Raw genomic sequence first — 16,694 nt, forward strand, 5'->3', positions numbered from 1 at the left:
CAAGGCCAGAATTGGGCTTTTCAACATACTTTCCACTGAAATGCCACCCCTTGCTTCCACCAAACACAAACACACGTGTGGAGAGGAGGAGGGGTTGGGGGGAGCCCTGCTGCGCCTGGCAAAGCAAACTGAATAGCTTTTCTTAAGTGGTCATTTCAGCTTTTAGCCCCCCCACTGGCTACTGGTGAAGATGAACATGTTGCCATCTTGATAACCTGCATGCCACAGATCAATGGAGTCTGATGGTAGTATACGCTTGTGTGCATAGGCACACACGCACTCTCTCTTTACGTTACAGCCTTTAGTTTACTTGAGGGCCAAAAGGTGTTCAGTAATCACGGACATGTTACACTTTGGTATGGCAGCAGGGAATACCCACAGAGATGAGTAAATTTTGCACTGTGACTTATTATATGTAAATTCAATGATGGAACCAGGGAAATCCCCCATTGTCATATGTTTAGAGAACATTATCCATTATAAATATATAAACCCCAAACCGCCAACCCAAAGTAAACCCTTTTCCTTCTTGGCACTGTATTTATTCTTCCTATTGCTAACATATTGATTTTGTGTCGGGCATGTGTGGTTTATGGAATGGCATTAAAAACTGCTCCAACTGAAACTACTTGGCAGACGGCACATCCAACAGTGCAAGACCAAGACTGCACAGCACTTGCTTACTGCAGCCTTTCCAAATCAGATTGAAAAGCACACTTAACGGTATGAACGCTATACCGGTATAAACAATGTGACGGTTATTATTGTTCAATTAAGTGGTTCACGGTATCTTTAACGGTATACCGTAATACCGTTACATCCCTAATATCAAATAGGTTTACATAAACAAAAAGCATACTAGTCTTTGCTAACATTGATCAAATACTAACCAGGGTTAAATGATTAATTAGGGCATGCTTACATAAAAACAATTCATGAAAAAAACACAGACGTCTATTTTATCATTTGGAAAAAGCCCATCTCATTGAAACATGCAAGTTAATATGAAAGCGTCAGACAAGATTGGCTTTAATTCAAATGAGGATAAGCAAGATGTTTAGTTACAACGTTCCTACTGATTAAATGAATGGCATCATTGCCTGTTAGAATGTGATTAGATAACAGGGGAAAAAGGGTGACACTAAGCCTTTAAAGGAAAACTGTTTTTGCAGGAATAGAGAGTTCCTACGATTTCACCAAAGGCTACACTGCGCTAAACCACGTAGGAGCAAGGCTTGGAGGACACTGCTGTCCCAGAAGATCTTGACCTGCATGGGTAAGAGAAAGCAAGCAGATTCAATTGGTAGGCCAAGACTGTAAATGTAGACTTTGGGCCTAAATTTGCACTTTGACAATTTTCCCAAATTCTGATTGCTTCAATAGATTGGACAATTTCAGGAGGCCACCCTAGTTGTAATGAACTTGGGAACTCTGAAAGGAAAGTGTGATGAATCCTGTGGAATGATCACTGATGCCCCGACAAAGATCTCCTCCTATGGGGCCGGAAGCCGCTACATGACCCCAACACTGGGGGTGGTATTATGAGGGACAATCACATAGGAAGAGACAGCTGTCGGGGGAAAGGTGGTGACCCCATTAAAAGAGTGGCAGTATTCTTACCTTTCTAGAGAAGAACAAGTTACTTACCAACTGTAAATTCATTCGACTGGATGTTCCTCCCAAGTATTCCTCATCTTGTGATATTCGTTATCGCCAGCTTCGCTGCTTTGGAAAAATATTTCAGCAGAGTGCGCTGTGCTCGAGGTCGTGGCGTCGATTGTCCCTCGTCGGGCTCCGTACCGTGTCGACGTCACTGTTGGTATAAATAGCTCGAGCCGCGCCCGTTGGCTTCAGTTCTGTTTTTTCGAGGAAATATTTGTGGAACACCCAGGCGTGTCCTGTGACTGATGGGCCCATCGTGAGAGGAAAGTGTAAGAAACGTAAACTGTACTGCGGGGTAGGCTGGGAGGGTCGATGAGGAATACGTGGGAGGAACATCCAGTCGAAAGAACGTTACAGTTGGTAAGTAACTTGTTTTTCGAATGGATTGTGTCATCTTCTGATAGACTCCCATAGCAGTGGTCAATTTGGAGGTGGGAGTACTAGTTATTGTTTTCTTGGACGGAATGAAGTACCGCCCTGGCAAATAAACCCTCATTGGGGGAGGAGGCATCTAAGCAGTAATGCTTGATGAAGGTATGCATTGATGCCCATGTTGCAGCCAAGCAAATATCTTTTGTAGGGACTCCCCTCTTCAAAGCCGCAGAAGTAGCCATTGCCCTAGTGGAATGGGCCGTAGCCCATCCAGTGGGTCTTTTCCTGCTAATCTGTAGCATGCCAATATAGCTAGAATGATCCAGCGGGATATAGTTGCTTTTGTCAGCGCCAACCCCAATTTACGACCTGTATAACCCACAAAGAGTTGGTTATCTTGACGTAATTTTGACATTCTTGAAATGTAAAAACGGAGGGCCATTTTGGGGTCCAGTCTATGCAGTCTCTCCTCTTCCCTTTACCCAAATGAGGAGGAGGATAGAATGTTGGTAAAATGATTTTTTGTGACAAATGGAAGTCAGAAACTACTTTCGGTAAGAAAGATGGTTTAACCTTAAGAACTACCTTGTCCTTGTAAAATGTGGTATATGGAGGTTTGCATGAGAGAGCCTGTAGTTCACTAACCCTGCAGGCTGATGTTAATGCTACAAGAAGGACAGTTTGTAGTGTTAGAAGCCTCAATGGACAGTGGTGCAGAGGCTCAAAAGGTATACAAGTTAGAAATGTAAGAACTAGGTTTTAATCCCAAGTTGGGACATGAAACAGTACTGGTGGATATACATTGGTAAGCCCTTTCAGGAACTGAATGATTAATGGAATTTTGAAGTAAGAAACCGCTTCCGAGGAGCGCTTGAAAATAGACAGCGCAGCAAGATATCCTTTAATTGTTCCGATCTGGAGCCCCAGATTGGCTAGATGCAATAGGAAAGAAAGAACCATTGGGGTGCCACATTGAAAAGGGTTCCACATCCTCATCTTTGCACCAGTTACTGAATTTGTTCCAATGGCACCGATACAAGGATTTTGTTGCTGGCCTTCTGGCCGAAAGCAAAATTTCCATTACGTCGTCCGGAAGGTCCCAATCCCTGTATCTCAACCTCTCAGAAACCTTGCGTGAAGGTTGGGTGTCTTGACCTCTGGATGGAGAACCCTACCTTCCGCTTACGAGAGAAGATCCTCTCTTTGCGGAAGACGTATTGGAGGGCAGATGGACATGTCCAGAAGGTCCGGGTACCACGTCCTCCTGGCCCAATCCGGGGCAATTAGGATCATGGTTTTCCTCATCTTTCTCAACCTCCTGATTACTTGAGGAATCACGGGGACTGGAGGAAACACGTACAGAAGAGGAAACTTCCAGTCCACCACGAACGCATCTCCTAGAGCACCTCTCGGAGGAAATTCCCTTGAGCAGTACTGTTCGCTCTTCCGGTTTACCGTTGTCGCGAACAGATCCTCTTGAGGGGTTCCCCAAAGGGCGAAGATCTCCAGAAGGACTTCCTGAGCCAACTCTCACTCGTGGGAGACTGTGCTCTGCCTGCTCAGAGCGTGTGCCGCCGTGTACTGCTCTCCAGCTAGGTGAACTGCCGATAGAGAGATTCCTTCCTGCATTGCCCAGAACCAGAGCTCCATTGCTTCTCTGCACAGTGGTAGTGACGCCTCCTCTTTTGTTGAGGTAGTACATAGCCACTTTGTTGTCCGTCATTATCATGAACGAGACGACGAGCCGAATGGATCGACGCTCCAGATGGATGACCCTCGAGTACCGAGCACAAACAACAGACTGCCCTTCGAAGCGCCTCAAGAACCTTCCAGAGCACTCGCACTCGGAGCTTGAGAACGTTCTGACGCTACCCACTGCATAGGCTACCGCCGCAACGGAAAGGGCAAGCAGTTAAGGGCACCCGCACATTTTCGAACAGAATTAACCTTTAATGGTGTGACTGTGCGACATACAACTTCTCTAGAACTTGAAAAGCAAGCACACACACACCCAAGACAAGTGTTTGGACTGGAAGAACGGCAAAACCGGATGACATGAAGAAAACCAAAGCCAGATACACAATAGCGGGATAAACCCTTGCGACACCCAACCACCTTGAGATCCGAAACAGCAATCACTAAAAAGACAGGCTGAAACCAAGTATATCCTGAGTCAAGAACTCCCATAAACAGGAGAAATCAGGCATGCACGACTAACAGTGGCTTATACTCTGGACAGTTGGCAAGGGGAAGATACCTCCTCTAGCCCTCACTTTACATCTCCCAGGACCAGAAGATTCGAACAACCGTTAATTCTAACGAATTACTGATACTATTGTACTAGACTAGGCTAGAAAATACAGTACCTAAATACTGTTTGTGTGTACAAACCTCAAACGTATGCTGCGCCTGATGAATTTCCAAGGATTCAAACCCCGAAAGGATTAGGAAAGAAGCATGTTGGGCTTTAACCATGTTTCATTTTTTATATGTTTGAATGACTATGAATATTTGAGAATGACAACGGGATGAATGAGAATGAAGTGGATGAGTGATGAAATTGGGTATGTCCTGGTGAATTTGCACTACACAAGACACTTTACTGTTTAAGCCACTATTTAACATGCTTTTATTTTGAAGGTGCTACACACATCACTGCAGTGAATCTAATATCTAGCAATATACTAGCCTCTTAAAATATATATTTTTTTTAAAGAAGTTTTGACTCATATGATATATTTTGTATGTACTATTTGTATAATGAAAATTAAAATATGCATATTTATTGAACATAAAGTAGTAATGCTAAAGTCATTTTCCAGTGCTGGAAAAACGGTGCGGGCATGAGCTAGCTCCTCCTGGATCTATAAGAAAAGGGTGTTTCAGAGTCACAAGCTCTTTTGTTTAAAATTTAAGGGTTAGTCCCCTTACATGAGTGTCTGCTTGAGACTCCACAAAACCACCCTCTACCTCCTTGTGTGTTGAAGTGGTCCGTCATTATCAGGACATTCTTTCCTTGTACAGAGGGCAGGAAGGCCTTCAGCCCTAGTCTGATTGCCCTCAGCTCCAACAGGTGGATATGTAGTTTGGACTCCGATGGAGACCAACGACCGCTGATTGTCAGATCGCTGGTATGAGCTCCCCACCCCGTGAGTGAGGTGTCCGTTACTACTGTTATCTCCGGCCATGGTTGCCAAAAAGATTCCCCTTTGAGGATGCTGTGGTTGCAAGCCCACCATAGTAGATCCTGAGCAACTGCACTCGGGACTTGCAGAAGATCCGACATACTCCCCGAGAACTGGGACCACTGAGTCCTGAGGGCCCATTGAAGGGATCTCATTCTCAATCTGGCACCAGAAAAATGCAGGATACCATGAGGCCGAGCAACCTCAGAAAATCGAAGCCCGGCAGATGCAGGGCTTTCTGGAATTGTGTTACCATCTGCAGAATGTGGAGAGCTCTTATCTCGGGAGGCGAGGCTTTGCACGAGGAAGTGTCCAAGACTGCTCCGATAAACTGGAGTTTTTGGGATGCTATCATGTGGGACTTCTTGAAATTGAGGGAGAAGCCGAGATTGTGAAGGAAGTGACAGGTGATCAACAGATGTTTTTGAGCTTGTTCGGGAGAACGTGCTCTGATCAACCAGTTGTCTAGGTAGGGGTAGACGTGAATCCCCCCCTCTCCTGAGACTCGCTGCCACTACCGCCATCAGCTTGGTGAAAACCCTCGGGCGGAGGTCAGCCCGAATGGCAGAACTCGAAATTGATAGCGAGAACCGCCGACTGCGAACCTCAGGTACTTTCTGTGCTTGGGATGGATTGGCACATGAAAGTAAGCATCCTGAAGGTCCAATGATACCAACCAGTCTTGGAGTTGGAGAGCCTGAAGGATCTGAGAAAGGGTTACCATCTTGAACTTGTCCATCCTGAGGAACTTGTTCAAGTTTCTTAAGTCCAAGATGGGTCTCAATCCTCCGTCGTCCTTTGGGATGAGATAATAAGGTGAGTACCAACCCTTGTTCCTCTCCGCCACAGGTACATGTTCTATTGCACCTTTCTCTAGCGGGGTTAAAATTTCCTGCAAAAGGAGCAGGTCTGGAATTTTGGTCGAGTTGGCTCCCGGTGGATGATCGTGAGGCCTTTTTAGGAAGGGAAGGCAGTAACCTTGAGCTACTGTTTTCAGTGCCCAAGCATCTGAAGTAATGCCCCGCCATTCTTTCAGATGCTGAGAGATTCTGCTTCCCACTGGTATTTTGTATGATAAGGCCTCAGAGTGATTTGGAGGCGGCTGCAGGAGCGGCTGAGGGTAAAGATGCCGTTCCTGAAGATGGCTTTGTAGTCTTTCCTCGTCCACCACTAGTGACATTTCTTTTGCCCCTTTGAAAAGCCTTTCCTCTTCCTCTACCAAAAGAAGATTAGTACCGAAAAGGACGACCCCCTCCAGGAAGATGAGCCCAAAAAGGTTTTTTAGGCTGTCGCATGGAGGCGCTAAGGGATTTAGCTGCCGCTTTTGAGGTCTCTAGTTTTTCTAGGCTCTCATAAGCCTTACTACCAAACAGCCTTGAGCCATCAAAAGGCATGTTGAGAAGTCTGGTGCAAACCCCGACTTTCTCAACCACGCATATCTGCGTAGCACTGTGCTTGATGCCATGGATCTGCTAATGCTATCAGCAGTATCAAGTCCAGACTGGAGACATTTCCCCCATTGCCTCCTTCCCGTCTTTGACAATATTCAGGAAGCCTTCCCTTTCCTCGCCTTCCGGAATATGTTCAGCTGCCGCTGAAATGCATTCCCACAGGGTATGTGTGAACCTGGCTAGGGTACAGGTGACATTGGTTGACTTTAAGGCCATGCAACCCGAAGTAAAAACTTTACGGGCCCAAGCATCAACCTTCTTATTCTCTCTATCCAGAGGTATGGTTGGATATGCAGTTGGTCTCGAAGTAGTTGCAGCCTGAATAACCAGACTTTCTGGAGTGGGATGTCTATTCAGATACTCAGGATCAGAAGTAGAAGTTCTATACTTCTTAGGAAAATTGCTGTTTACCGCAGCAATGTTATCAGGGGTTTCCCAGTTCTTTTCCACTGTTCTCTGAAGTGCCCTATGGAAGGGGAGAACTGGATCCTTCTGGGGGCCCGAACAATTATGTCCGTCATATCGTCCTGTTCAAAAGTGGGTGAGGCTCTACCCGAGCCCATATATTCTACCACTCTGTTCATTTAACTCCTGTACCCTGAATGTGCATGTTCTGCAGGATCAGGTCTTGCAAACTCTAATTCAGGCGACGTGGCAATGCCACTAGCAGAATGCAGAGTCTCGCACAGGTCTCTCATTTTAGATTCTGGGTCTATAAGTTCCTCTGGAACTTGTCTAGTGCTATATTGCACTCCAAAAGGAGAGATTTACTAATCCTCAGAGCCAGTTTCTTCAAAAATCGAAGACAGACTTAAAAAAGTCTGATTTTGGTAATGGCGTAAATCTTCTCTCTTCCTCCTGAGTTTTCGTCGAAGGAATGGAAGGATTCTTCAAAGGTGTCGAAGACGTTTTAGGTTTCGTTATCTAAGCTGTGGGCGGCAATGCCGTCTACGAAGTTGCAGATGTTTTTCGACAACTTTTGTTTTTTATGAGGGGTCGGTGAAACACTCGACTCTCGAGGATTCATCGACGATTTGTCGACTCGAGTTTTACGGGTTTCACCCATACTTCAGGGTCTTACCGAAGTAGTTCCCGACTTCCCTTTGTCGTCCAATGGAGCGACCGGGGTCAGGCTCTTTTGGGGTTTCTTTGAGGGGGTCGAGGCCCCATTGTCAAAGACCTCCATCATCTTTCTTCTAAAGTCCTCCCATTTTCTTGGGGAATCCGATTTAGTAGGGCATCGAACCAATTCGGTTGATGTATCGGATGATGATGGAGATCTACATCTCCTTTTAACTTTTTTAGAAGATGAAGATCGCCTCGATTTACTATGAGATCGGGATCTCAGAGTGTTTTTTGTGACGATCAGATTCTTTTGAATCGGACGATTTTTTATGCCTTTTCGACAAGGCCTTCGAAGTGGATTTCGAAGCCACCCGCCCCACCGCTAGTTTACCTTTCCACTCACGGAGGGCCTTCTCCGTCATTGACTGACAGGAGCCACAGTCGCCGGTTCGATGATCTGGACCCAGGCACCAAAGACAGATGCGGTGAGGATCGGTGATTGTCATCTTCGAACCACAGTCGATACACTTCTTAAACAGTCTTGGGTGTAGAAGCAGTAGATGATGATGACATTTTCTGACAGAAAATCTCGAAGCGCGCCGTTTTCGAGAGCGAAGCATTCGGAAAAACGGAACTGAAGCCAACGGGCGCGGCTTGAGCTATTTATACCAACAGTGACGTCGACACGGTACGGAGCCCATAGAGGGATAATCGACGCTACGACCTCGAGCACAGCGCCCTCTGCCGAAAATATTTTCCAAAGCAGCGAAGCTGGCGATAACGAATATCACAATTTGAGGAATACGTGGGAGGACACAATCCATTCGAAGAGCACCTTATAATTCCGAAGTACTTGATGGCTTGTTGTCACTGTAAATCCCTCATTAAAAAAACCGAGAAACCTATTTCTAGAAATCATTCCAGTGAAGAAACCATTCATACCCCACACACAACACCTATCTAACATCTCCTATTTCTAATGTTTTCATAAGCAAAAGTTCTAAACAAAGCCACTTTAGAAATAATAGAAATTTGGACTCAAACTCCCATAAAGCATCAAGTACTGAGACGAGGAAGAGGAAGGAGGAGTTCAAGATTGACAAACACAAAACTGAATATGCAGACTAGTTGTTTTGAAGAGCCAGGATTGTGCTGAAAATGTTTAGATGGTATCCGCACACGGGGGGGAAGAGCAGAGCCAGAGAAGTACCTGGTACAGGTAGGGACTATGCTGGAGAACTAGAAAGAAAGGCAATTCCAGACGGCAGCTCGCAATTTCAACATACCGGGTGAGGTGCATGACTAGGAGACGCTGTAGAAACCAGTGAGGGAATGGCAGAGAACCGGCAGCATAGCTACCTGAGATGCAATCGTGTTAAGAAGCAGCAGTCGTCAGCTACTGGGCGTGTACAGGAGCCCGCAGGTTAGCGTGGAGCTATCGGGAGAGCTGGAGGTCTGCAAAGCGAAGGGGGCAGTTCCAAGGAGGAAAGTTAATTCCAACAACGTGCCTCGAGACAGGAACGCCGAGGGATACCTGTGAGTCTGCCCATAGATATTGGGGAACTTGGGGCGTACCAACAGGCAAGTAGGCCAATAAAACAAATGAATATTTGAATACCAAACAGAAAAATCACAAAGGCAGAACATGAACAAGTCCTCATATATGAGATGTCAGTATGGGGAGCGTTGGAGCAAGTATAACCTTAAACAAATAAATGTTACATCAGTATTATACAGCAGCAGAACTTGTACAAGTACCCTTATATGAGATGTCAATGGAGGGAAAATTGGAACAAGTAATACCGCAAGCAAACAAAAGAAGAAACACAGTGAAGCAATACAACTGTGCCAAAGGACGGTAAAACTGAGAAGAAGTCCTGGTGAAAGGAACACGTCAGGCAGTCAACATTTGGGGGAGAGATACCTGGAAGTATACCAGAAGGGGATTCCTGGCACTTGAAGTAAATGGAAGTATAAGACATTGTGTTACCAGGGGATCTGAAGAATCTAATCAAAGTAGTATACTAAAATGTACTTAAGCACATGGAAAGATCTTGATGAATAAATATATCAGGCATTTAAACTGCAAAGTTGAAAAGAGACCTTTTCATTTTAAAAGCAAATGATCTGGCCGCAAAGACACAAAAGAGGTTAAAGAAAATCTCATATGGAATTTCTCATTTGAATAAGATATTCGTTTGTGAACTTGGCGTAAAGAAACCTAGCGAGAGTTAAATGGTCTGGAAAATATTGTTTTATCAAAATCCTTCTGAACTGAATATAAAGAACCAAACAAACAAACGGTCATTTCAAAAAGACACTTTTGCCATCCTCAAGAAAACTGTTTGAAAGAGACACTTTAACATTCTACCTAAATATTCAGGGGAAGGGCACCACCCTCTGGATCCAAGGATGTATCCTTGGAAAACTGTTGATGTTGGATATGTGTACTTTGCTTTGATTATGAACACTTTTTGCCAATATTTCCTTGCACCCTTACTGAATTATCTCTAGTGTGAGGGTCAGATTAGTTTTGGGCACAAGGACAGTTGTATAAATTTGATGACTCGACATAGACTGATCTTTAGTTTTAGTTTCATAGGTATGGAAACTCTCTTTAAGATAGGGACACAGAGGCCTTCAACCAACTCTTTTGTTTTAATAAAGATGTTGGATAATGAGAATATTACAACTTACTATCCGCCTCTCATTTCTAACCCCTCACATGTGCCAAATCAAAGTAAGCGTGGAGAGTGGTCAAGGCTTAGCCTCATGAGAGGCGAGTGCGGACAGGGAGACACAATGAGTCCATACAGTGAAATACACAATGAAAGCAAGTACAAATATACTATATTTTTTATAGGCCAAAACACACTACAAAAATGAATCAGTAATCCTACCACACAACACTCAGTTATAGAAAATATATACAGTCACCTTTTTTTGTAGCAATGCATACAATTCACTTAAACATCTGAAAGGAAGATAAGTAAGGAAAACCATGTCACAAGAATGAAGACACTAAGGGCCTCATCACGGGTTGGGCGGTAACGCTGGCGCTATTACTGCCGTCGCTATTAGCCCTACCGCCAAACCCTTTCCCAAGAAGAAATGCAGCAGGCACCGATGTCAGGGCTCTTCAGGACACTCCACCAGATGGAAGGAAGCCTGTTCCAGTGACAGTTATCGCACACAGGAGACAGCAGGTGTCTCTCCAGTCGCTAACGAAGACTATCTGCCGTGGGAAGCTGATACTTGGCAGGAAGGCGACTTGTAGAACGATCTGGCGACCACCGCAGTACCAGAAGAAAAAACAGAGCGGCAACGCTTCTGACATGGTAGCCCAATAGAGAACTGGTCGGTCTACCAGGTGGTCCAAAGACGATACCGAAGGCTCAAAGCAGCAAGAACGTGCAAATATGTTAAGACTGGTTGTTCCCACAAGTCCAAGGGTGAAGCAACTACGAGGGCCTTCTGAAATCAGGTAGTACAACAGTGCTTTACCGGGACAGTTGCAGGAAAGGTCACCAGGGGGCTTCAGTCGGCTGCACAGCTATGCAGGATACTTGGCTCCGTTGCTGATCCACTGGAATGGCTACTGGAGTCTTTGTCCCAAATTCAGGTGAGTGATCAAACTCAGCTCTCCAATAGTAAGGATCTGCATCACTCACTCAGCTGCAGTGGTCCAATTAGGAACCACTGGGGGTTTTACTCATGCATTTATACTAGATTTTTAGGCACCACTGACGAAACAACACGCCTCTAAGCAAGTTATCCCACATGGTGCAATATGCGAGATCCTAAGCCACCTGATTCAAGACCTGTAGATCGTCTGACAAACCCACTGGAGCACTCATGCACAGCCTTGCCTCCTGGACCATAAGGATTCAGGAGGCAATCGGGACCAGAAGGAGCAGGAAAGTGGAGGCACAGAGTTGTTACTGTGATGGTAATACATTGACCATCCGAAAGATGTTCACAACTCGATCTTCAGGCGGGAAAGCCCTGCCCAGGCGAGTACCCAAAACTGCCCCGATAAATCAGAAAGACAGATGGCAGAACCTGAGACTTTTTCAAGTTAAGAGGAAAGCCCAAACCCTGCCATAGAATGCATGCACAAAGTAGATGCTCAGACCGTAGGTCCGGTGAGCGAACTTGGACGTGACAGTCATCCAGGTAGGGAAAGACATGGATGCCTTCCCTCCTGAGTTAAGCCACTAACACCGGCAGCAGTTTAGTGAAAACACCGGGTGCCGACGAAAGATCTAACGGCGGGACCTTCAACTCCTAATGCAGTTGGTTGACTACGAATCTTGGCTACTACCTGTGCTTTACATAAATCGGCACATGGAAGTAGACGTCCTAAAGATCTAGGGAATCCAACCAATACTACTATTCGGGGCCTTGCAGAATCTAGGCTAGAGTAACCATCTTGAACTTGTCCTTGCCTAAGAACAAATTCAGCAGTCGCAGATCCAGAATGGGGCGCAAGCCGCCGTCCTTCTTTGGCACTAGAAAATAGGTGGTTTATCACCCCCCTTCTCGTTCTGAGCGTCAAACCAGTTTGTTTGTGCTTTTTACCAGAAGCAGACGGACCTCCTCTAAGAGGATGGGATCCGGAGACAAGATGGTGGACAGCGGATCGTGGTCCGGCAAGTGCTGGAGAAACGGATTACCTGTAAGGCCACAACCGTCGGACGTGGTCTTGCTAAACAAGGAAAGCCTCTCTCACCCATGGTTGATCAGTGATGAAGCCTATCACTGAGTTTTGGCGGAGGGGACATCAGTCGCTGCAACACCTCCCCGCTCGTTACCACTTCCTCTCCCTCTCGTGAAGCACCTGCCCTGTCCTTTTCGTGGGAGAGGTTGTCGACGGCCCCTGTTGGCAAAGGCTGGAAATCGGCGAAAACACCTACTGATAAGAGGACTGCGTACAAGCCTACTGGACTGCAAGCCCTAAAGATTAAGCAGTCACCTTAGACGACTGGACCTTCAGGAGGGTGTCGTCAGCACCAAAAAGGGTCTGTCAGTCGAAAGACATGTCTAACAGCCTCATCTAAACATCAGCCGCAAAACCTGACATCCGTAGACAAGAATGGCACCTCACCACCGTGTTAGTGGACATGGACTTGCCCACGCAGTCCGCTGTGTCCAGTCCAGATTGCAGCCTCTATCGTGCCGCCTCCTTGCCGTCTAAGACCAAGGACAGAAACCCACCCCTCATCTCTCCGACTGGGATGTACTCTGCTGCATTGGCACTGACAATAAAAGGCCGAAGATGAATTTTGCGATGGCACAAGAGTTATTCAGGGACCGCAGTGCTAGACTGCCTTAAGCAAACATATTCTTGTTCCATGCGTCAAGCCTCTTACTCGCCCTGTGCTGTGGAAGGGACGGAAAGTTACAGGTCTTCAGGTTCGCTCTAGCAGGCTGATCCACCAGGCTTTCAGGTGAAGCATGGGCGGAAAGGAAAGACGGGTCCAACGGAGCGGGATGGTGCTTCATCACCAGGTCCCTGTCCACTGCAGAAACAGCTACAGATTTTTCCCACACTTCTAATAACAGGGCCTCAGCTGCCACATTAAAGGGCAGGAGCATTCCCTTCTTTGGGGCATCGTCCACAATGTCACAGACTTCATATTGAATTCAGGATCTGGCAGATAGCCCTAGAGTATCGGACACATTAGCCATCAGGTGCTGCAAGGCGGCCTGAGGAATGCCTGTGGGCGGGAGCTGGTTAGATGTGCAAATTAGGGAAAGTGTCTAGGATGCTGGCTCCTTGCAGGTCCAACACATCCTCACCTCCCCCGCAATCTTGGATGTTGTGGTCCTCGCCCAAGCAGTACAAGCATATCTAGTGCGGATCTGAGATCGACACCTTCCAGTCACAATTTGCAGACAGCTTCAACCCGGAAGCTTTCAAGTCGGCATGGCGTTTAAAAAAAGAAAAAAGAAAAGCTTCAAGTGCGTGTTCCAGATTACCGAACAGAGAGTGGAAAAAAGGAGTCGCGGCCATGGGTGCTTCCCCACTATATATATATATATATTGGCCCAGACATCATATCAGGGGCGGGGCGCAAAGAGGCGTCGGACAGAAACGACTCAGCATCTCATGGCGGCAGAAAAGCTTCCAAAGAACAGCTGCGCTGGGATAGGGATATCATAGATGAGAAATCATGGTAGGAAGGAATCCATTAGAAACAAGACTTATGAAAGGCAGAAATACTAACATGAGTGATGTAGGCATATGCACAAAACAAGTGTCTTATTTATGAGCATTAAAATAAAGAGAAGCAAGTACTACCATAAAAGGCCCTGAAGACTAGCTCACTCACCATGGCCTGTGCTAAAAAAAAGAATTTTGGAAGATTTCTGAACACTGCTAGAGTAACCTTATCAAACAACCGCCCTCCTAACTTTAGAAGGGTGGAAAATTACTTGCTAATCAGAATTAAACTGAAGCCATTTCTACTGAGACCATTGCTTGAGTATTTAGGTGTACCCTCTGAGGAGTGTAGAGTTACAGTCACCTAGCCCAGTCATATTGAATACTACCTGGTTATGGATTTAGCTTTACTTGGGTTAAATGGAGTGTGTGAACTCTGCTTATAGATACCTGCAATTATCCCACCGTGATACGGTCACACCACCACCTCTTACTCGCTCTGCCTCAGGACGCCTTGAATCCACTTCAGTCTCATTGCTCCTCCAGCGCCACACAAGCATTTCTACTTCTTTCCAGCATTGGACGCAGCGTGCCCAAGTTTCTCCTAGCTGCTCTCTTCCAGCTAATTTGAAACTCGCTGATTCTCCTTCGACTAAGGTCTCCGCCTCCAAGATTTATGACGCTGCCGTGGGACTTTGATATAGTATGGAAGTCCTTCTTCTCTGTCTTACTTACACTCTGTATTCTTCCAGTGGTTTTCATTATCTCAGTACCATATAAATGTCTCTTTATAGGTACAATCAGGGTGTTTGGTCAATAATAACACATTTTAGTTTGTTCTTCATGCTTTCTTTTACTGGCTGGTTTTGAAGATGGGTTAGGAGTACGTTGCTAAGGGAGTTCCTCATGAGAAGGGGAGTCCCGGTAAGGTCTCATTTGCCTGAACACCTAGGGAGAGTATCCCGTAGAATGCTCACCTGCCTGGCCTCACAGAGAAAGGCTCCCCCTAGGGAGAAGTGACGGAATTCCACAATTCGTCATATGCCCTTTCCCTTGGTTCACTGGCTTCCTCTTCTTCACCCGTTTTATTATTCTTTATTTTATACCAAGGAACTGATGTAATTACTTTTTGGGAGTTTTGTATTTTCCTTTGTTTCCCAATTTAAAGGAAGTTGGTCTAAGAACGTTCCCAAGAATAAAAGGGTGGATAGATAGATCTTGAAATCTGAGGAGGCTGTAGTAAATTACCAAGGTTTCGAAAATCAGAATCTATAACAACCTCCTCCGGTAGTCTCAGCACTACGGCAGATTTTATTAACAGGTTTGTTCCTTACCTTTAAGGTAAAAGGAACCTTTGGGTATGTTTCTACATCACCATGGGTGATGCGAGAGGTCAGAAAGTTGAGGCAGACAACTTGTTACATGGTTTTCAGAACTCAAAAGGGTTTGGATAAGCGTCTCGTTATCCGTAACCTAACAAGAATTTCCCTACCTATCAAAAAAACTAAAATAAACACTTTTACAAAAGGAATTTGTCCCTCACACTTATAAATGCATAAAACACAAAGGAAATACATGGCAATTCAAATGTAACCGAAAAAAAGTTCAGTTCAACTTAGACCCAATAACTGTATAGCCTTGTAACCTGGGTCGTTTCCCCCTCCACAGATTCAAAGCAGAATTTTCACTCAAAATTTCAAATAAACAAGTTCCTTTTTGTAACCAAGTTTGTATCAAACTTATTACAACTACAAAAGTTCTCCACTTCAACTTTATCCAATAGTTAAATTTTTATGACATGTCTTTGGCTTATAGTAAAAGTTTAACACAAAGTTTGACAGGATGTGAAAGGAAGCCCAACTTACATGGGTACCCCCTTAAATATATTGGGGTAACCCTACTCACACTCACACCAGAATGAATGCAACCCTCTAGGGAATTAAGGCCAAGAGTCTATCTTGCAAGGATAACAAACTTTAATCTTTACAGAAACTGAGGATAGGAGCAAAGAATTCTGCTCCTCAACGGTCATGTTCTGTCCGCACAAACGCTACGGGCTCCTGCAGACTGATGCCAGACAGGGTCCTTATATACTGCTCAACTTGGTTACTGGATACTGGCATAGCTCATCCAAAACTGAACTTTCTTAAAATGGACGCTGCAAAGTCTTCCTTCTGGCATGACCGGGGTTCCATTTGGGACAGGCTTCTTAACATAATGCTAGCCTATACAAAAATACATTGTCGCTTAATTTTTCATCATTCTATATTATAAACATTTATATATAAACACCTTCCCACCATAATCTCCACACTTCACCTATATTCTCATATTTTTGTCTAGCCTATCTGTGTTCTCAACTCTTTCTTCATTTGAACACCTAGATTGTGCACCGCCTTGATGATGTGGGTTAGTGACCCATTCTCTGCATCCTCCGGAGGTATAAAAGTGCAGCAGCTGCTTGTACCCCAGGTGCCAAAAAAGAAAGTCTCTGCTGAGCTAAAAGGAGCAGTGTGGGGGAGTCTTGAGACAGTATGAGCTCTTCTTTCTTTCCACCAATGAAATCGTCCTTTTTCTGGCAGCATACCAAATTCTTGTGTGATCTGAAATCTTCATTCTGCTTCTTTAAGTGCTAGAATGGGCTGTTGGCACCTCAACAGGCATTTCTTCTGCCTTCAGGTGTTCTTCCAGGATTACTAGTGGCACTGAGTGCAGGGTGACCAGTAAACGCTTGCCCCTCCATGAGAGTAGGATGTGCAAGTAGGCTTGTTGGCCAAAAACCCAGTAGTAATC

General features: G+C 45.3%; 1 protein-coding gene across 1 annotated transcript in view; it reads right to left on the reverse strand.

Annotated features, from left to right (window-relative positions):
* KDM4A (lysine demethylase 4A) overlaps nucleotides 1–16,694 on the reverse strand; it is a 1,237,605-nt gene that overhangs the window by 776,546 nt on the left and 444,365 nt on the right. The gene's annotated exons all lie outside the window — the stretch shown is intronic.

This window comes from Ambystoma mexicanum, chromosome 1q (assembly GCF_040938575.1).
Source record: "Ambystoma mexicanum isolate Mex_15411 chromosome 1q, UKY_AmexF1_1, whole genome shotgun sequence".
Lineage (NCBI taxonomy): Eukaryota > Metazoa > Chordata > Amphibia > Caudata > Ambystomatidae > Ambystoma > Ambystoma mexicanum.